Raw genomic sequence first — 22,347 nt, 5'->3', positions numbered from 1 at the left:
ATGAGAAACTAGAGGAGCTATATTGATGTCAGACAACATAGACTTCAGAACAAAAACTATACCAAAGGTAGATGAGCATTTTATAAAAGTAAATTGTTTACTTAGTTTGAAACAAGACATAACAGTGTTATATGTATAGGTATCCTAGGACAAAACTTCAATAGACAAGAAGTAGAAATTGACAAAACCAAAGAGAGATATAAATCTACAGTTGAAAACCTAAATATTCTTCTATCAGTAATTAAGAAGAAAATCAATGAGAATATAAACAAAATGAACAATACTATCAACCAACTTGACCCATTTCACATTAAAAAATCCATACACTAGTAGGATACACACCTTATGCTGTACATAGAAAAATTGGAGGTACACTTGGAAAATTCAGTGAGATAGAAAATATGCTCACCCATAAAACAAGCCTCAATACATTGAGAACAATGGAAATCATACAGAGTATATTATTTGGCTAGAACTGAATTTCATTCAGAATTAATAAGTGAAGAGTATCCACAACATTCCCAAATATTTGGAAATTAAACAACACATTGGTAAAAAAGAAAATCACAACTGGAATTATAAAATATTTGTAAATGATGTGAACATAAATATAGTTGCAGGATAAAGCCGTAAACTGTATTGCTTAGAGTTAAAAATATAGCTCTAAGTGTTTATATTAGAAAGGAAAGTTTAAAATCAGTTATTTAACCTTCCACCATAAAATGGTAGAAAAAAGAAGAGCAAAATACACCCAGGGAGGCAGATATACCTAATTCTTTAAGTAGAAATTACTTCTGTATATAACCATATAGTAATCTGTCCCCTGTTATCTATGGTAGCAAATGTTAAATCTGCTTCTTATATCACAAGACAGTCTGCCTTTAATAAAAGCAAATATAATCCTGTAATTTCTAGGATTGTTTATTTTTCCTGAATTTCTCTTAAGTTGCAATTATAACTAAATATAATCTTCTATATGTAATCTGACCAAGGTAGAGTTTAGTAAGATTATTCTTATCATTTCATGTCCAGAATACTGCTTATCAAATATGCACTTTTAATAATCCTCAGTTGCAATAATAAATGAATACAGCAAAGTCACAGGATACGAAGTTAACATACAAAAATCAGTTAAGCTTCTATATTCTAGCAATGAACAATCCAAAAAGAAAATTAAGAAAACAATTCTATTTTTAATAGCACTGAAAGAATAAAATATTTAGGAGTAACATAACCAAAGTTCTGAAAAACTTGTATGCTGAAAACTAGAAAACATCATTGAAAGAAATTGAAGACAAATAAATGAAAAGACATCTATGTTGATGTATTGGAAGGCAATGTATTTAGGATGTTGTCACTACTTGCGTTGTACAGATTCAATACATTTGCTATCAAAATCCAAACGGCAATTTTTGTATAACTAAAAAAAGCAATCCTAAAATTCATATGGAATTTCAAGAAACTCAAATAGCTGAAACAATCATAAAAAAAGAAAAAAAGCTGAAAGACTCACACTTTCTACTTTCAAAATATATTGCAAAGCAACAGTAACCAAACAGCATGGTGCTGGCATAAAGTCAGATATGTAGATCAATGAAATAGAATAGAGAGCCCAGAAATAAACCCTCATGTATACAGTCAATTGGTCTTTAACAAGGGTGAAAAGGACAGTCTCTTCAACAAATTGTTCTAGGAAAACTGGATAGCCATAGGCAAAAAAAAAAAAAAAAAGAAATTAGGCTAATATATATGAAAAAACTAAAAATTGATTAAATACATAAACATAAGACCCAAAACTATAAAATCTATAAAAGAAAACACAGGGGGAAAGCTATATATTTGATCGGCAGTGGTTTCTTGGATATGACACCAAAGCATGGACAACAAAAGCAAAAATAGACAAATGGGATTATATCAACATTTAAAACTTCGATGCATTAAAGGACACAATCAACAGAGTGAAAAGCAACTTACAGAATGGGAGATTATATTTGCAAGTCATTTATCTGATAAGGGATTAATATCCAGAATATAAAAAGAATTCCTATAACTCAACAACAATAAAAAAATTATCCCATTAAAAATGGACAAAGGACTTGAATAAAAGTTTTTCTGAAGATGATCTATAAATAACCAACAAGCATATGAGATAATGTTCAACATCACTAATCATTGGATAAATGCAAATCAAAACTGCAATAAGACCTAACACTCATTCAGATGGCTACCATGAAAAAGAGAGAGAAACTAACAAGTGTTGGCGAGGATGTGGAGAAATTGGAACCTTGTGCACTCTTGGTGGGATTATAATACGGTGCAACTGCTATGGAAAAGAGTATGGCAGTTTCCTTAAAAATTAAAACTAGAACTACCATGTGATCCAGCAATCCCATATATGGCTATATACCCAAAGAATTAAAAGCAGGCTCTCAACAGATATTTCTATACTACATTCATAGCAGCATTAGTAGCAGTAGCCAAGAGGCTGAAGCAATCCAAATGTGCATCAAAAGATAAATGAAAAACAAAATCTGATATACACATACAATTGAATATTACTCAATCTTAAAATGGAAGGAAATCCTGTCACAGGCTACAGCATAAATAAACCTTGAGGATATTATGCTAAGAGAAATAAGTCACTCACAAAAAGGCAAATACTGTTTTATTTCACACACATGAGTTATTTAAAGTAGTGAAATTCATAGAAACAGAAAGTAGAATGGTATTTGCCAAGAGCTGGGTGCAGGAGAAAATGGGACGTTGTTGTTTAATGGGTATAGAGTTTGAGTTTTGCAAGATGAGAAAGTTCTGGCAATCCATTGCACAACAATGTGAGTATACTTAGCATTACTGAACTGTACACTAGAAATAGTTAAGATGGTACATTTTACATCCTACATTTTTAGTGCAATTAAAAAGAAAAAGAAATCTTTCAGTTATACCTTTAGTTCACTGAGAACTTGTACTCATCACAACATGCTGATCTATTACGCATAAAATGCCACGTAGATGTTTCCCCAATTATGAAATCATGCTTTTTATCAGCTCAAACACTTAAGGAGGTGCCAAAAACACAACAATGAAGATAAACATTTTAATGAAAGATTTTTAATGTGCCAAAATTAATGCAAAAAATCCATGGCAAACAGAATGTTAAAATTTAAATAAAGACAAGACCATTAAAAGTGGCATGTCCAGTTATATTTGAACCTGAGGCCAAAGGAACAATCAGTGATACTGATCCAGGGGTTAACCTGTTTGTCCCCATCCACTCTCAAATACTCTTGCCACAACCTTACCAACAAGTCTGAATTTATCTGCTGTAAACTCTATCCCATTTCTTCCTCTTCATCTCAGAACTCTCAGAATCTTTACTTCCTTACTCCTGTTTTCAGGATGTTCTTCTTGTAGGAATTTGGTATATTCGAGCTCATCTTCTTTCCCATAAAGACACAATAGATCTTTCCTGATTATGTATTTCTGTTTATCATACAATCACACTCCCAGATACTCGGGATTGAATTTGCTGCTTCAACTCCACCTTCTCAGTCAACAACTATGTCCATTCAACAGTGAATTCTAATTCTAGTGTAGATGCTAACCCAATCCATCTCTTCTATTCCTGCTGCTTCCTCCTTATTTAACATAACAGTTGTATTTACAAACCACCTTTACTAATATAGTATTTTGTTTTATTTTATTTTTTGAGACAGAGTTTCACTCTTATTGCCCAGGCTGCAGTGCAATGGCAGATCTCGGCTCACTGCAACCTCTGCCTCCCGGGTTTAAGCGATTCTCCTGCCTCAGCCTCCTGAGTAGCTGGGATTACAGGCATGCGCCAACACGCCCAGTTCATTTTGTATTCTTAGTAGAGATGGAATTTCTTCATGTTGGTCAGTCTGGTCTTGAACTCTTGACCTCAGGTGATCTATCTTCTTGGCCTCCCAAAGTGCTGGGATTACAGGCGTGAGCCACTGCGCCCTGTCACAGTCTTCAATTTGCTGCTGGTTAAATCTCATTAAAGTGTCTCCTTTACAATGCCACGCATTTGTTGTCACAGTTCAATCCCTGGGCAGGAGTTTTCTTTTTCTCTACAGTTATGTACATTTTACTCAATTCCCAATGATCAGCCACCACTTCCATCAAATCTTCAGTGATCAATAAAACTAGAAATAATCTTCCTGCCTCTGTGACTATGAAATTTTTTACATCAGTCACATGTGACTTAAATCACCAGTTTTGATCTTACTTAGACATATCTCACTGCTTATAAATTGTAAGCTCCCAGAAAGCAAGGTCCATGTTTTTACTTTCCACACCCAGCAGAGTGTTGCAACTTAAAAAAATATATATATATATCTTGAACAAACAAGTAATCACTTTGAATCTCCTTATCCAGTAAATTCTTCCACATTATAAATTATATAACACCAGCCACTTAAATGCTGTCAGCCCTGAGGAAAAGACAGAGAGAGGTTCATAAAACTTCAGAAATAAAATGTCTCCCTAGGGAATTGAACGTATTTTATTTGTTTACAGGTTAGAGAGCTAAAGTGTTATAAAACGTTCAACATGTTCTGGGCCCAAGGGAATCACTACATTGTAACCAAATATATTAACACTGTCATCTTAGAATAAAGTAGAATTTTTAAAGCTTAGAATGATGATTATTGCAAGTATGCTTCTGAGACCAGAGAATTATTTTTACATTAATTAAATTTAATAATACTCTACTGAAATTGTTATTTTGAAAGGAAATTACTACACATTACCAATTCATATGGTTTTATAAATTGAAAATATTTTCTTCTTCTACAGTAATAAATGGGCTTATATTACAGCTATAGAGATAGCATCTTTAATTTCTAAGATATTCAGGAAAAAAATTATTCCAGAAAAAAGAAACATACAGAAAATGCATATTTGTTATGTGATGAGTGTGTATTGAGCATTTACTCTGCTGGGCACTTTTCCAGACTTAGGAGGTATATGTAATGAGAAGAAATCATAATTCCTGCTTTCAAAGAGCTTACAGCTTGGGATGGACAAAGCCTTTTAAATTTTGTAAAAAATAAACTGCAAGATAACACACGATTAAACGGTAAAATGCTCTAAGAATACAAATAAAAGTGAAACTCATTGGCATTTTTGGTAGACAGAGCTTCATGGCAGAGGTTATATTATGCCTCAGCCTCAGAAAGTATCCTCAGTCTTTATTGAATATAACTAGAAAAGAGAGAATTCTAGGAAAAATATGGAAAGTAAATCAAAGCATGAAAGTACACTTGAGCAGGGTAACATTGTGATGGAAAACAAATGAATTTGAGAAATGTATGTGTATCTTGTAAATTCAGATAAAAGTCTAGATGAAAGAAATAAAGTTAATGAATACTTAAAATTTCCAAATTGTGTATTTTCCTATCATTTAATAAGTATTATTATGGAAAAATACAATAATAATAGCCAGGAAATATTAAGTCTATATCTTCTAAAAGCTCATTTTACTCACGAAATCTGGCTATATTTGTTAAGAGTTAATTCAAAATTAGTTGAAATTTTCTTATTCTTATGGGCCCAATCATTCACATATTCATTATTTAATTCAAGAATTTTTTTTAATGTTTATTACATTCTCAAGTGAGGTCCGTGTGAATGCATTTAATAGCTGTCAGGGACATTTTGACACATGATGAGGATTTGTAAGGGGTGCACCTGGTACCCACTTTGTGTGGAAAGAAAAGTACCCAAAGGTAAAAATGTAAATGGATTCCTGGACAGTGACAAGAGTCCTGGCCAGCTGGTCAGAAACCTGGAAGGAAAAGACAGAAAGATTGGAGACAAGACTTGTGGGGGAGAGCCTAGTGGTGGACACATGGTAATGTGCACAAGTATCAAAAGTTTGGTACCACAGGTAAGTGCGTTCTAGAAATCATCTACCCTGGAAAGACCACTAAGCAACCAATCTGCCAGTTGATTTTACCTTTTTTCATTGGTCATTCTAGAATAAGTAATAACATAAATATTAGCTTTTCACTTCCTCTTCCTTTCTCTTCAGATTCTTGAAACTAATACAGTAGTTCCCCCTCATACGCGGGTTTTCTCTCCAAGGTTTCAGTTAACCATGGTCAACCTTAGTCTAAAAATATTAAATGAAAAATTCCAGAAACAAACAATTCATAGACTTTTTTGATTTTTTTCCTTTTATGGTTCTTTAGTTTATTATTTGTGGCTTATGTATCCAAGAAAAAAGATAAATTTTAAGTTACACGCTATTCTGAGTAGCGTGATGAAATCTTGCACCATTCTGTTCCATTCCAGGGACGTGAATCATCCCTTTGCCAGCATCTCCACTCTGTCTGTGCCCTGCCTCTTAGCTACTTACTTGCTGGCTCTATTATCAGATCAGCTTTCAATGCACCACAATGCTTGTGCTCAAGTAACCTTTATTTGACTTAATAATGGCCACAAAGCAGAAGAAATAAAGCAGAAGAAATAGTGATGCTGGCAATTCAGATAAACCACAGAGAAGCCTTAAAGTCCTTCCTTAAAGTGTTAAGGTGAAAGTTCTCAACTTAATAAGTAATATCCTGGGGTTGCTAAGATCTGTAAGAACAAATCTATCCACGAAATTGTGAAAAAGGAAAAAGAATGGCATGCTAGTTTTTCTGCCACTGTTAACTTTTCTATTATAAAATATGAGTGAAAGAAATGTAAATAAAACATATGCAACCAGAGGGCCTTGAGAATTTACATAAATAATAATTATTATATGCTTTTTAAATGACATTAGAACTTTCCAGCTTACACTAAAATAATATTCATTTGGAATGTTATTGTAGTTAATATTTAAACATTCTTAGATTTAAACATAATGAGATCTGTCAATATTATGAAAAAAGAAAGCTCAGTTCTCTGTGGCTCATTTATTTAATCAATTTTCTTAAAGGCTGTTGAAATTATGCTTGAGCCATTCTAGATGTAAAATTAGCTTAGATGACCAATGTATTGATCTAGTGATGATGTGATATGTTTGTGCAACAAAGTTTGTAAAGTCAGTGTATAAAGTCAGCGTATAAATTTCCTGGATGTAATATTAAACTTGTCTGCATTTCATCAACCCTAGGACCCATTTTTCTACTTGATCATTAACAAATAGGTAATAGGTAATCTTACTATAGTTTTTAAATCATTGTTGTTTTGGGAAAAATGAATATCAAGCAATTTGTTACAAAGAAAAAAACTGTCAAAATAGATTTTAAGTAAGTTTTAATATTCACAAAATAATTTAACATGTGCTTTTTATGTTAGCTTGGACATGTGAATACCTTGGAAAGATATATATATATATATATATATATATATATATATATATAAAATCTATCTCCATTTTTTGGCTGGAGGGTGAGCACGCCATTTCTTTATGTACCTTTAATTAAATGTTATAAAAGTGGTACTTAACCTCAATGATCTTCCTTTCAAAAATCAATAACCTCAATCTAATAACAAGTAAAACATCAGAAAAATTTCAACAGAGAGACATTCTACCATGTACCTGACCAGTATTCCTCGAAATTGTCAAGGTCACCAAAACCCAGGAATGTCAGAACAACTGTTACAGCCAAGAGGAGACTAAAGACACATGACAACTAACTGTATTGCGGTATCTTGTATGGGATCCTGAAAGAGAAGAAGGACATTAGATAACAATTAAAAAAATAAATTATAAACTGTAGTTAATACTGTATTAGAATTGGTTAACTAATTATAACAAATCTACCATACTAATGTAAAATAGTCATTGTAAGCATGCATTCTCTCATGCATGGCCTGTGAGCCACAGTCCTTTCTAAGAATCCAAAGAGGAGCATGAGGCTGGGTGTGGTGGCTCACATCTGCAATCCCAGCATTTTGGGAGGTTGAGGTGGGAGGATCACTTGAGCCCAGGAGTTTGAGACCAGACTGGGGAACATAGGAAGACCCTGTCTCTATAAAAATAAAATATTAACCAGGCATGGTGGCATGCACCTGTGGTCCAAGCTATTTTGGAGGCTGAGCCAGGAGGATCCCTTGAGCTCAGAAAACTGAGGCTACAGTGAGCCGTGATTATGCCACTGCACTCCAGCCATGGCAACATAGTGAGACCCAGCCTCAAAACAACAACAAAAAACAAACAAACAAGTAAACCAAGAGAATCATTGATGTCCCTCTCCTCTACATTGAAGAGACAAATTTTCTGCTTCTCAAATTTAACCAGACATCATACGATATATAAGCTCTGCTGTTGTTTTACAGGATTTACAGGGTGAACTTCCCACAGAAATATAGAGTAGAATCACTCCATATTACAGGAGGAAAGAAAGTCTCACAGCAGCTTAGGCTTCCAGAAAATTTTTCTAAAAAAATGTACCTTTGACTCTAATTCTCTCTGGTTCATCCATAGACTCGCTGGGGATCAGCATCAAGCTGCCCACAGCTTCAGGTGCTGGAGTTGTGGACGATAGAGAAAGGGGTTACTGTAAAATCTTCCTCTACTACCTGCAATTTTAGAAATCTTTCCCCCTAACTCCCTATTCATTCAGAGCTGGCTCAAACGGCTCTTTCAGGCCAATTGAAACCAAACTTCACTACAGCACTTCTGTATGTATTCACAACTGTGTTTTCCTCAACTCATCTATTTTGTTTGTAAAATAAATTTGTATCTGCTCTCCATCTTCCAAAAATTTAAAATTCCTCAGTATCTCAAAGGCCACATCCTATTTTCACCATGGGTTTATTTTTCAATAAATTTTCAAAGCAATCACATTGGTAGCTATAGAATGACACTAATTTTTGATTAATAAATGTCTACCTGAAAACTCCTAATAGTTTTCCTATTGCCTGTCTTTGCTTCTCTAGATAATATCCTATGAAAATAATGTTTTTCCAAATCTATTCAATATTTCTCTTAAAATACTAAAGATACAATATTTACAAATATTACTTAAAACCTATGATAAAAGCAGATACTCAAGTTTCTAAAATTAAATTTAATGAAAAGCTACCATGTTTTATTATATTCATAAGGCTGAATTTTTCTTTGAGATGACACTTTCATCAGTATGTAGCTTCTATTTCTACTTAATTAAGGGTTTTTTTTTTTCTTCTTCTTCTTGTGGTGGTGGTGGTTGTTGTCTGACAAGTCTCACTCTGTTGCCCAAGCTGGAATGCAGTGGCAAGATCTTGGTTCACTGCAACCTCCACCTCCCGGGTTCAAGAGATTCTCCTACTTTAGGCCCCCTACTAGCTGGGACTACAGGCACACCCCACCAAGCCTGGATAATTTTTGTATTTTTAGTAGAGATGGGGTTTCACTATGTTGGCCAGGCTGGTCTTGAACTCCTGACCTTGTGATCCACCCACGTCGGCCTCCCAAAGTGCTGGGATTACAGACATGAGCCACCGCGCTTGCCCTAATTAAGATATTTTTAACCAAATGGACATGAAATTTTACCTAACATTTTTATTAAAGTTCAGATGTTTGTATATATTTCCTCCTGAAATGTATTTATTTGATTTATATTTATGTACATATATTTCCTAATTTTGAATTCTTTTCTCATTTCTCAAAGCAACACAATTTGAGATAGTTTTACTATATTACTCTTTTCTATACTATTATATTGAAATAATTTCAAAGTCACACAAATGTCACAAGAGTAATATAAATAACATCTGAATATCCTTTATCTAAATTCCACGATTAACATTTTATTGTATTTATTTTATCTTTCTCTCTTTCCAATGGTGATTTTAAAATTTCATCATCCCTTTTATAGTTAGTAGTTGGCATTCTATTATTTCCTTGTTAATCTATTTGTTGTTATCACTAAAAACTCATGGATTTTTATTTTATTCAATTTTTTTTTTTTTTTTTTTTTTTTTTTGGAGACAGAGTGTCACTGTGCTACCTAGGCTGGAGTCAATGGCATGATCTTGGCTCACTGCAACCTCTACCGCCCAGGTTCAAGTGATTCTCTTGCCTCAGACTCTCAAGTAGCTGGGATTACAGGCACCTGCCACCATGCCTGGCTAATTTTTGTATCTTTAGTAGAGATGAGTTTTAACCATGTTGGCCAGTCTGGTCTTGAACTCCTGATCTCAAATGATCCACCCACCTTGGCCTCCCAAAGCACTGGGATTACAGGCATGAGCCACTGTGCCCGGCTGAATATTTTTTATTATTATTGTTTATTTCGATGTTAAATTGACCCAATGTTGGCCATTGTAAATCACTTTGAGCTGTCTCCTCTATCCTATTGAAAAGTTCTCATCATGTTTGAGCACTCCTTTACTTTATGACACAAGATATTCCAAATGTACAGCAACGATAAATGTGTTCAATTGTTTAACAATCATTGCATTCAAATCAAGATAAACACCTCTTTGGAATCAGGTACACAGCAATAAATTGACAATGATGGCAAAGCCTTAGTAATGAACTAAGTAGAAGCAGATGTCAGTTTGTCTCCTATGGTATAATAGAGCCCACTATGGGGGTCAGATTAGGTGTCACTGCATGCATGCAAAGACTGTGACAGAATTCTTCCTCCCAAATAATAAGTGGAAGATTCCTGAGGGCTACTCAGGGTTGAAGTTTATATACTCTGTTAGGACAAAAGATAACTTCAGTGAATGCTAGGCCTAAATACCAACCCACTCAGTTGCTGGATCTAGAAAATAACTGTGGGATGAATGCCCTGAGCCACTAATATAAGACCTGCTTCTGGAGCAGGGCCTCGGAAAACTGGTGAAGACAGTCACAAACCTAACCGACACGGAACCGTAAACATAAAGAAAGTAAAACAAACGGATAACTGGACAGCCTCCCTCTCAAGACAAAACTAAAATTCCAAATTACATAAAGAAATCTGATAAGGCAACAAAATCAACAATTTAAAGCTGACAACATTCAGGTAATAAAAAATTATTTTAAAAGACTTTATGCCTAGAATTTGCATAAATTATGCAAATTTGCAAAAAGGTCAACATGGATTATTGGGGTTTGGGTTTAAAAACCTCCTCTATTCCAAACCAAAAAAAAAAAAAAAAAAAAGTAGGATAAATAAAATAAAAAAGAAAAGCCACCATGACACAGCTTGGCAGGAGCTAATCTGTGGGTTTACTAGTGTGTTTGTACAGAAGTAGGCAGTCAGGATTTGGCATCTAGAGGTTAAAGGAAACCAAAATGATATTGCAGGAAATGGTGAGCCAGAGACAGGATCAACGTTTGAAGCTAGAAGCTAGGCAAGCCCTACAATGTGTTAAAGAAAGCTGAAAAATCACTGAAAATCTCTATTCCTACTAATAGGAGCTAGACGGCAGATTAGTCTCACTAATCACTTCTAGGGACTTAGCCAAACCACCTGCTGAAACAATGACTGCATCGGTCAGAATCCCAAATCCCCTCAGAGGCAGTAACTCTAAGACATGCTTATCTGGGCCAGTTGTACACTACAAAAAAAAAATTATTAATCAATATCATAGAAGGATAATTTATCTGATATTTTTAGGTAACTATTTGATCAAGTGGCAATAAATTAGTAAATGTCATGTGAACAAAAGCAAATGATCAGATGGCACCTGCACAAGGTCTGCTGGATCAACATTCATTGGAGAAAAACTCAGGAAAACAGGATCCATAACAGACTTGTATATCCTGCCTTGCTCATCACGAGATTGGCAGCATAGAGAAATTTAGCAGTGCCAGACGTAAAACTCAGCAAAGATCTTGATACTTGGGCAACAGGGCTTCTAGGTGCCTCCTTTTTTAAAAAACTCTAACCATTCCCATGGTGTTATCATGAGTTATGATATAATAGCAATATAATGTAACAGAATGTGGATCCAGCCCGTCTTCCTGACATCTCCACATTTGTGTTTGCTTGCTTCCTTGGCACTATCAGGGAACTGGGATTCAATTTTTGTGGTTGGCCAGAAATTGTTGCCTTAAGTGGTTGGATTTGGTTGGTTTATAAAGAGTTTCACAGGAGGCATAATCCCTCTCTAGAAGCCAAGTTGAAGAAAATCAGTCTTGGAAAGGTAAACTTTGCCTCTTGGAAAAAACAGAAAATTTGAATAATACCATGAATGAGATTGATCTAACGGACATTTGTAAAACACCACAGAATCAGAGAATAGTTGTGGTACCTTAAAAGACACAGGAAATATTTTCTAAATGGCCACTTTAAAAGTCAAAAGTCGACCATCCTGGCTAACACGGTGAAATCCTGTCTCTACTAAAAATACAAAAAATTAGCCAGCAGTGGTGGCGGGCGCCTGTAGTCCCAGCTACTGGGGAGGCTGAGGCAGGAGAATAGCGTGAATCCGGGAGGGGGAGCTTTCAGCGAGCCAGCCGAGATCGCACCACTGCACTCCATTTCAGCCTGGGTAACAGAGCGAGCCTCCGTCTCAAAAAAAAAAAAAAAAAAAAAAAAAGTCAAAAGTTTACAAATTTTTAAAAAATTATAAAATTTAAAATAAAGTTAAATGAAAATGAAAAAAGTGATGGTTAAATTTGAAAATAAAATACAATAGATGGATCTAGCTGTATATCCAGATAATGGTATAATCTCAGAAAAATATTTCAAATTAGTTTAAAACTGTGTCTCTACAGTAGAATATACCTTGTGGACAAGGAAGTCTTCAAGAATTGTAAGCTATGTTCAGTATCATATTGCTTTAAAAATAATATCACTGTTGTTCTTAAAATGTCATGTGTGTGCATGCAGATGCTTCAAAAGAGTGGTTTTTATTGGCCAAGATGAGACAATTTGCATACCAAAAAGCATAATATTGGTACAACAAAATGACTACTTTGAAAAATCTTTTTACCAATAAGTACTATGAATATATGTATGTGTGCGTGTGTGAATTGAGGATTTTTCAGAACTGAGAGACATCAAAACAGGATTCTAGAACCCCAACGATTCCTAATAAACATTATTTACATTTACTGTAAATAATAATAGTGATGTATTTGGAATTTTATAAAATATATTGAAATAATATACGTTAATATCTATCTTAAAATATATCATCATTAATTGCATTGAATGTTAATGGTGTGTGTTCCAATAAAAAGTAAATAATTATCAGATTACATTTTTAAAAACTATGTGTATCAATGATAGACACTTGTAAAATAGAATAGTACAGAAATTTTGAAAAGAAAGCGATTAATCAAGCAAGCACTGTCGGAAGAATGCTAGTATTTCTCTGTTGATTACAGACAAAATAGTCTTTAAGGCAAAAAGCTTAAAAATAAAGAATCCGATTGATAAAGAAGACTTCTTTAAATATAAGAAAGGTCATTTGAAAAAGATAAACAGGTCTATGAACCAGGAAAAATTAACTATTTTAAATTTGTATGCACCTCATCAAATTTCTTTTAAACAAATGATGCAAAAATGACAAAAAGCAAAATTGACAAAAATACAAGGAAAAATGGATAAATCTGTAAATTAGGAATATTTTTAACAAGTCTATTGATAGAATAGGCTTTTTAAATTATAAGTTTAATTTACACAATATGATAAATTAACAATGATTGCAGAATATATATTCCTTTCAATCATAAAATAAACTTTTATAAAAATTGACCATTAACAAGAGATAAAGCAAAGTAACAAATGTAAAAGGTTGAAATCATTCAATGCATGCTCTCTGACCATAATAAAATTTTGCTAAATTCAGTAATACAAAGATAACTAGAAAATTTCCATATTTTTGGACTAAGGAAATATACATCTAATAATCCCTGGTCAAAGAACAATCATAATGGAAATTTAAAAATTTTTTAATTGAAATTTTAAAAAAATTACGTACCAAAATGAAACTGCACTATGTCAACATGTGAGTCTTACATACCTAAGGTTGAGCAAAAGACTTGATAGGTACTTGATATATAAGAAGATGTATAGTATGGTTCTATTTTGAAGGTTCAAAAATAAACCAAACTGAACTCTATTGCATAGTGATGCTCGTATAGGAGGTAAAAATAAAAATTGCAGAGATATAATTACCATTAAAAATCAAAATGTTGGTTGCATTTAAGTGGGAGAACGATGTTAGCTGAAAGGAGTATAAAGGAGAATTTCTAAGATACTCTCAATGTCCTATTTCTTGACATAAGTGGTGGTAACACGAGTGATACTGGTATAATTATTGTATGGTACATTTAAGTCTCAGGTACTTTTTAGATGTGTATTACTTAACAAAACTTTTTTAAATAAAGTAAATAATATTCCTATAATTTTGAGAATAATATTCAAATAATTTTGAAAAGGAAGTAAAACTTCTGATGAAAATAACATAAAATTGAATCAAAAGCATATAAATACTTGTATAGATGCTTGACTACTAAAGAACTTCTGTTAATAACTAGGAAAATATTAGCTCATACTGTTTTACAGACAAATTTGACTAAAAATTCAAGGAAATCTTATTTCCAAATGTAACATTATTCCAGAGAATAGAAATAAAAGCAGCAATATACATTTCTTAAATTAGACTAGTATAACCATAGTATCAAAGCAAAATATAAATAATACAAGAAAATCAAACTCAAGGTCAGTCCCATTTATGATCATAAACAACCATCTAACAAACAGTAGAAAATTTGTACAAGGAATATAAATTTAGGTTAACCTACAAAAGTAAGAAAAGCCATGTTAAAGGTGAGCTAAAGGTGCAAACAGTATTCATCAAAATTCAATATTCATTTATTTCAAAAGCTTTGCAAATTTACACAAGAAGAAAACTTTCTTATAATGTCTAAGGGTATCTACCAAAAATGAAAACACATATTACATACAGTCAATAGTAAAAGTGAAAATTACATTGTTTAAAATCAGTCACAACACAGAGATTCAGTTTTTATCTCTATTATTGTACAGAGGTTCTAATCAATGTAATAAGATAACAAAACTAAGTCACAATGAACAAAAATCACAATGGAAGTAAGAAAAATATAATTTGTAGATACTATAAAGAAAATCAAATAATAGCTTCTATGGAGAAAGTGTTAGAATTAATAGAGTTTAGCAATGTTATTGTGTATAAAATCAATTGCAACAGAGAGTTACTATAATCCAAATTGTAATTTACTCCAAAATCTAAGTGTACTTTGAAATGTAATTCAGAAAAGATAGCATTTATAATAACAAAGGTTGGTTCCGATCCTTTTTAAGTTGTACCACATGATACAAAAGGTAAATAAAAGGTACTCCGTTCATTTAATAAGGCTAGGAAACTCTTGATATTGAGCTCACATCAGAACAATTCACACACAAAAGACCATTTCACACACACATATATATCTAAATAAATATTACTTATATGATACTATAGAATATTCAAAATAATTATGATCAAAAGTTTTATTGTTGAAAATAACGCATGATTGAATATCAGGAAAAATATTATAACTCTCCACATTAATAGTCTAATAGAAAAAAATATTTTCTCAATGTAGAAAGGAATTTTCATAAAGTTTGACATCTATTTATGCAAAAGAAAATATTAAAAATTAAGAAAAAAGAAAACCTTGTTAAATATTTATATAATGAAAACACTAGGTAAATATTATACTTAGAAAACAGTCTCAGTTTGCTTCAGTTCAGAAAAAAATCAAGAATACTCACTGTAAAATTTATTGTGTATCTATTGGGGGTATATAATAGATAGCTGATGCAACCAGATGGAAAACAAAAAGTAAATAACAGCTATAGGAATTAGAAAGTGTCATGTAACAGCTGTCCCAACATGATCATCACCTCTTATACAATAGAGCTTGGGACAAATTGCACAATGTTACTAATGTGCAGTTGGATTAAGGAATAAGCTTTATTGGGGAAAGGGAAAAATTGTAATAAATGCTTTAGTGAAAGAGGAGAAGACAGATATCTGACATCTTTACTTGCTAAATTTGTACTGTGAGTCTATCTGCCTCTGTTTCCTTTTCCACTGGGCAAAGAACAAAAACAAGAACAACTCTTTCCTTGAAAGGACAATCGGACAATTTACACAGCAGGCAGTCTGGAATTGGGTGGAGCTATTATTAAGTGTTGCCTGGGAAAATGTGTTGTCTGCAACCGAACAAGAAAGTGCATCACAGCAAAGGAAGTGACATCAGTGAAAGTTACAATAGGGGAAGGAAAGGTCTTATACAGACTGCAACCCCTCCAGGTGGAAGAATGGGGTGAGGGAGGGGTCCGAGACGCCTTCCATTTTCTTTCTGAATGAAGTGGTGACTTTATGTCTGATAGTACAGTGACCATCTTGTAATAATGAGGATGAAAGTAACACTGCCAGAATGAGTGAGCCTGAAATTAGAAGTCTGGTCCTCAATGAAACCCCTGAGCCACTATACCATCTTGAAACTGCCTTCCTCCAAACTTCTTACTGCAAATTCACCCTTCCGTTTTCTTAGCCCCTGTAGCGTAATTTCCTTAGCATGTAGTAGAACCTAAATTACTTTATACAATTGTCTACATATAAAATCAAAGACATTCAAAGGACCAAATATCAGAATTAGTAAGAGAATCTGCTAAGAGGTCTGAATACAGGATCAACATAGAAAACTAAACAGCATTCTTATATTCAAGTAAAACCTATTTAATATAAAAATGATCCACTGTCATTCACATAAAGATCATTCATTATATTGGAATAAAGTTTTTAAAAGATGTGTGAAACTTCTTCAGAAATATTACCAAAATTGTTGAGGGAGAAAAAACTTAATAAATGGAGAGATATATGCAATGCTCATGGATTGAAAGACTCAATATCACACAACATTTAATTTTCTCCAAATCAAACTCTGAAATCAATGTAATTTCAATTAAAATACCAATAAGATTTTACATGGACATATAATGAATGATTCATGTAAAGTTCATAATATTAAACATGTATATGGAAATAAAAGGTCCAATAGAGACAAGACTACTTTGAAGAAAGTCAAGGTTTATATTTAAGCTATTTTGTGTTCTCATAAGGACAGACAAAAAGGTCATTAGAACAAAACAGAGAGCCAAGAAACAGGCTCATGCCAAACACAAAGATTAATTTTATGTGGCTTAAAGATCTGTTGGGAAAAACAAAACTTTAAAATTTGGAAGAAAATGTAGGAAGATAGCTTCAAGTCTGCAAATCAAAATGGCAAAGTATTCTCAGACAAGTCATAATATATATGTGTATATATATCCCTAAATTAAAATATTGATATATTAAACCACATTAAATTTGAAATTCATACAGAAAGTAGAAATACAAAGCTGCAGAATGAGAGATCAATGCATAAAGCTAACAAAAAGTTGGTATCCAGATTATATACAAAATACTAATCAATAAGAAAAAGAGAGAAAATAAATTTAAAACAGAAAATTTGGCAAGGGATATTAAGAGACAATCCACAAAGTAGGAAAGGTCATTGGTCAATTGAAAAACCATATTTGTTTATGAGTTTTCATCTGAAGACAGGTTTTTCTTAAGATTGAATCAGTAACTGTCTTAGTTTAAATGGGAGGCTATAAGAGAATACCATGGACTGGGTGACTTACAAACAACAGAAATTTATTATTTCTCACAGTTCTGGAGACTGGAAAGTCCAAGATCAAGGTGCCAGCAGATTCAGCATCTGGTAAGAGCCCACTTCCTGGTTCACAGATAGAGGTCTTCTTAACTGTGGCCTCACACAGTAGAAGGGATGAGGAAGCTCTCTGAGGTCCCTTTTATAACAGCACTAGTCCCATTCATGAGTGCTTGGACCAAATGACCTAATTGGCTCCCAAATGCCCCACCTCCTGATATCATCACATTGGGGTTAGGATTTCAGCATATGAATTTGGGGGGAGAGGGCGACATTAAAACATGCAGTTGACAGCAGTAACTCCATGAATTTAGGTTCAAGATCACACTATTAACAATTTCAAAAGTTTTCAAAAGCATCCTTTAGACTTTGTTCAGAATTTTTACCATCACTGGCTACAAAGAAAGGCAGGAAAATGAGTATTTCTTCTGGGTTGGACAGATACTTCCTACTCCTTAACCAAAAATAGGATTTTTACTGAGAAGGAAGAAGATACACTTAATCGTAAGTGTCTACCATAATGGGATAACTTTTATTCAAAATGTAATAAGTAAGAAAATGTGTGGGAAAATATTATTAGGAATTCTCCCAAATGTATTGCAGAGAGATAACATAGAATAACAAAGATTGAGACACAAGTATTTTTAAATTAAGAGACTCCAATTTAAAAATAGTCTAGTGGATTGAGATTTTTCCAGAAATAAAGACATCAGTCTTTTCTTTTTTTAAGAGGAAGAGGAGTAAGAATGTTCTTCCCTCTTCCAGATGAAAGGGACTTATTGAAAAATATTTCTGTCCTCTTTCCATCCCTTTACTCACTCTATTTCAGAGAAGTAGAGTGACTTATCTACTGGGTATATTTGAGAAAAATCATTAAGCATGTTCAGGTCAGCAACTCACCTCTTCATTGCAGACTCTTCATGTGGGAGGTCTACCTCCCTGAGTCCAAATGGGTAAATATGCCCAGTTCAATAATTAGCATACACACTAGACTAGTAGAGCTAAAATTAAGTTATCTAATCTGACCTATACCTATAATAAAGATCACATTTTGGCCTTCATTTTTATTTTTGTAACTTTTAGCAACTTTTTCAAAACCCATGAAAGGTAGAGATCAACTACTTATTGGGATCCCTGAATAGACCTTAAGAGAATCCTCAAATTAGAGGTTACATCAAGTGCCAAACAAATCAAAATAATACTTTTGACTTACAGGTCAATGCAGTATGTCAATTATAAAATATTTAAAACTAGGAAAAAGAAGAGAGCTTATGTTCAAAGACATGACTGCTAAATTAACAGCAGGTCAAAGGAAATGTAAAAGCAAATGCACAGCATAAGGAACACCTAGGACTAGCTTTCAGAATATCAAGAATTTCGTGTAATATTGCATCGTTTACATAAAGTAAGCAGTGGGGAAATATGGTAAGGGCAATTGGACCATATTGCAATGACCTTGAATGCCAAGATCCTTTTTTGGAAACAAGGAAAAGCACAAAAGACTTTATGAGTATAGGAATAAAGATGTAACTGGCAGTAGCAGGAAAGATGATTTGCAGCAGGGAGAGACAAGAAGAAAGATTATTTTGTCAAAGATCTCTCCTTCTGTGTGCAAATTGGAAAATGTCTCTGGGATATGAAAGTCATGGGTGGACAGAAAGAGATACAGAATATTGGAATTTATGGTATAGAAACAAATTGTGCAAAGGGCCAATGTGTTTTCATTACTATTTCCCCACTTTGCCTTTTTGGCCATTCTATTATTAGACTGTTCTGGGTCTACTACTTTGAGCATGGATTTATCAGAATGAAAATCCTATTCAAATCTTTCTGAATTTTTTCCAAAACCTATACTCATGGTGGAATAAAGAGAACACTGAGATTTAGGCAAAATATTTGAGGTTTTGAGGAGTGAAGTCCAAGCTCCCACCACATTCACATTTAGGATAGATTGCTCTAGGCTGAGGAAAGGGGAAAAAGATGGACAATAAATTACAAAAGTAGACAAGCGAAGCCAGGCTAAAAAGGCCTTCACATATAAAAACGAAAGTGCGACAGGAAGTTGCTGTGAGTTTCATGGGAGGTATACAGACACACACACACACACACACACACACACACACACACACACCCCAACCTCCCATGGTATAGGAAGCTGTATATTTTATATATATATACACACACACACACATACACAAACACACACACACACATATATACATATAAAATACTTTAGACCACAAAGTACATCCATGCAAGTAAGCACCATACATCTATTTTATCTTCACAAAAAGTAGTTTTAGAGAACTCCTAAATTTAATATGCAAGAAGAGAAATCAACACAGGAGCTCAGAAGTAGGAGGAAAATGAAGAGGATATTCTTATTCACTTATTTACTTATACTTGTTTGTTGTGTACCTTGTGCAGAGGCCTTATGTAAGTCATGGAATATAAAACAGTGAAAAGAAATATAGGATTAATGTTGACAGCATCAGTTTGAACTCATTATTAGTTTGATATAGATATAGGTGAATAAATATGAATATTATCACACATGTATTTTCTTGCTCTGTTGGCTGAGAGGGCCTAGCGGCAATGAACACAACAAAGCAAAACAAAACACAGGGCTTTTGTAGGAATGACTGACTCTAATACTGAGGCAGGAAATATGTAAGATGAGTCTAGAGTATCTAATGGTACCAGAAAGCAGGGAAATCAGGAAATTACTAAAACATCCACACACACACGCACACACACACACACACACACACAATGGGAATATGTCAAAAGGACACAGAAGCTAAGTGAAAGAATTTCCAATGGCCAGCTGGAAAATTTAAGGAACAAAACAAATGAATCAGTATTGGATTATAAAACAAGGTGTAAAATACATATCCATGAATCCATATTGACATAAATGATTACATAAATAAATAAATGGGGAGAAAGAAGTAAATGTCCCTTGCAGAAGAATTCCAAATAATTTATGTGCGGGCAGTCTCTGTTATGGGAAATCATGTTGTTGGTATACTTTAAATATTCAAGGAAAACTGTGGCAAAGATTATATATACAAAGTTTAATAGAGTATAAAACATACATAAAAGCTGTAATATATAGTGAGTTCATCAGATCAAAGGTTGAGAGTTTGATTTATCTTCAGTGGTGTTGACTTTCATAAAAGGTCTAGTAGGTCTCAACCCAAAGAGAGACCGTATGTGTCCTCTTCAAAGTCAGAGTTAAGGGCAGGGCACATTTTGAAAACAGTCAATACTCTGCCAAGCTGAATTGTCATCATTGTGTGTGGCCTGGTGACCTAGAGTGTCAGAGGAGCACAGGGACTATGCATTACCCAGAAGCTAGTGCATATCTTCATCCCCTACACTTCCAATGATATGATGTGTATTATGAAGGTAGGCTGGCAGATAGATGAGAGAGAGAAAGAGATGTATGTTGGGGTTGGGGGCGGAGTAGAGAGGGGATTAATCAATTTAATGCATATCATTCTTATAAAAGTGTTTGCTTTTAATAAAATGTCCCAGAATGCCACAAAATAAGTACATCTTTTTTACATTCTCATCTTTAACAACATTTTTGTCTTTTTTAGTTCGCTTTGAGTGTCCACTTTCTCACGAGCACTATTTTAAGTCCTGAAATTAAAGAGTAAACTGGAAAATATCCTGTATTCATGGTTTACTCTCTTATTAGGAAAACAGACAATAAATCAATAGATTAGAATATACAGATATATAGAGTATATCAGATGAGGATAAGTGCTGTGAGAAAGTAAAAGCAAGGTGTATTAGTTTGTTTTCATGCGCTGATAAAGACATACCAGAGACTGGGCAATTTACAAAAGAAAGATTAGATGGAATTACAGTTCCACATGGCTGGCAGGCCCTAAAATCATGGCAGAAGGTGTAAGACACATCTCACATGGCAGCAGACAAGAGAAGAGATCTTGTGTGGGAAACTCCCTTTTTTAAAACCATCAAATCTTGTGAAACTTATTCACTATCATGAGAACAGCACAGGAAAGACCTGCCCCCATGATTCAGTTACCTCCCACTGGGTCTCTCCCACAATACGTGGGAATTCAAGATGAGATTTGGGTGTGGACACACCCAAACCATATCACAAGGAAAGGGAATAATGGAGAAGGAGTTGCAATTCTGAAAGGTGAAAGAAAGCCTTGCTGAGAAGACTAAGAAGACTACATATGAATAAAGAATTACAAGAGTTGCAAGAGCAGCCAAGTGGGCAAGTGTGGAAAAATACTCCAGGCATGTATAAATATCTTAAAGAGGGAACACCTAGGCCAATGTGGCTTGAATACAATGAACAAGTAGATCAATTGAGTGAACAAGGAGATCAATAGGAGATCAATTCAGGGGGGAGGCCAGAATCTATAGGACCTTATAAGCCATTAAAGAATTTAAAGCAAGGCATGATCTGACTCAAATTTCACACTAGGGAGGCTGGGTCAGAAATAGGCTGATGGGTCAGTCCCCATCTAGGGGGCTGTTGCAGTGACACAGGTGAGATATAATCATGGCTTGAACCAGGGGAGTAGCAGTGGAAGTGATGAGGAATGGTCAGATTCTGTATATTTTGGCAGTTGAGTCTAAAATATTTACTGAGAAATTGGATTTGACATATGAGGAAAATACTAGGGTTCAAGTGGCTTAACCAACTGGAAGAAATGGATTGCCATGGA

This window comes from Macaca nemestrina, chromosome 3 (genome assembly GCF_043159975.1).
Source record: "Macaca nemestrina isolate mMacNem1 chromosome 3, mMacNem.hap1, whole genome shotgun sequence".
Classification (NCBI taxonomy): domain Eukaryota; kingdom Metazoa; phylum Chordata; class Mammalia; order Primates; family Cercopithecidae; genus Macaca; species Macaca nemestrina.
This window is presented reverse-complemented; position numbering follows the sequence as displayed.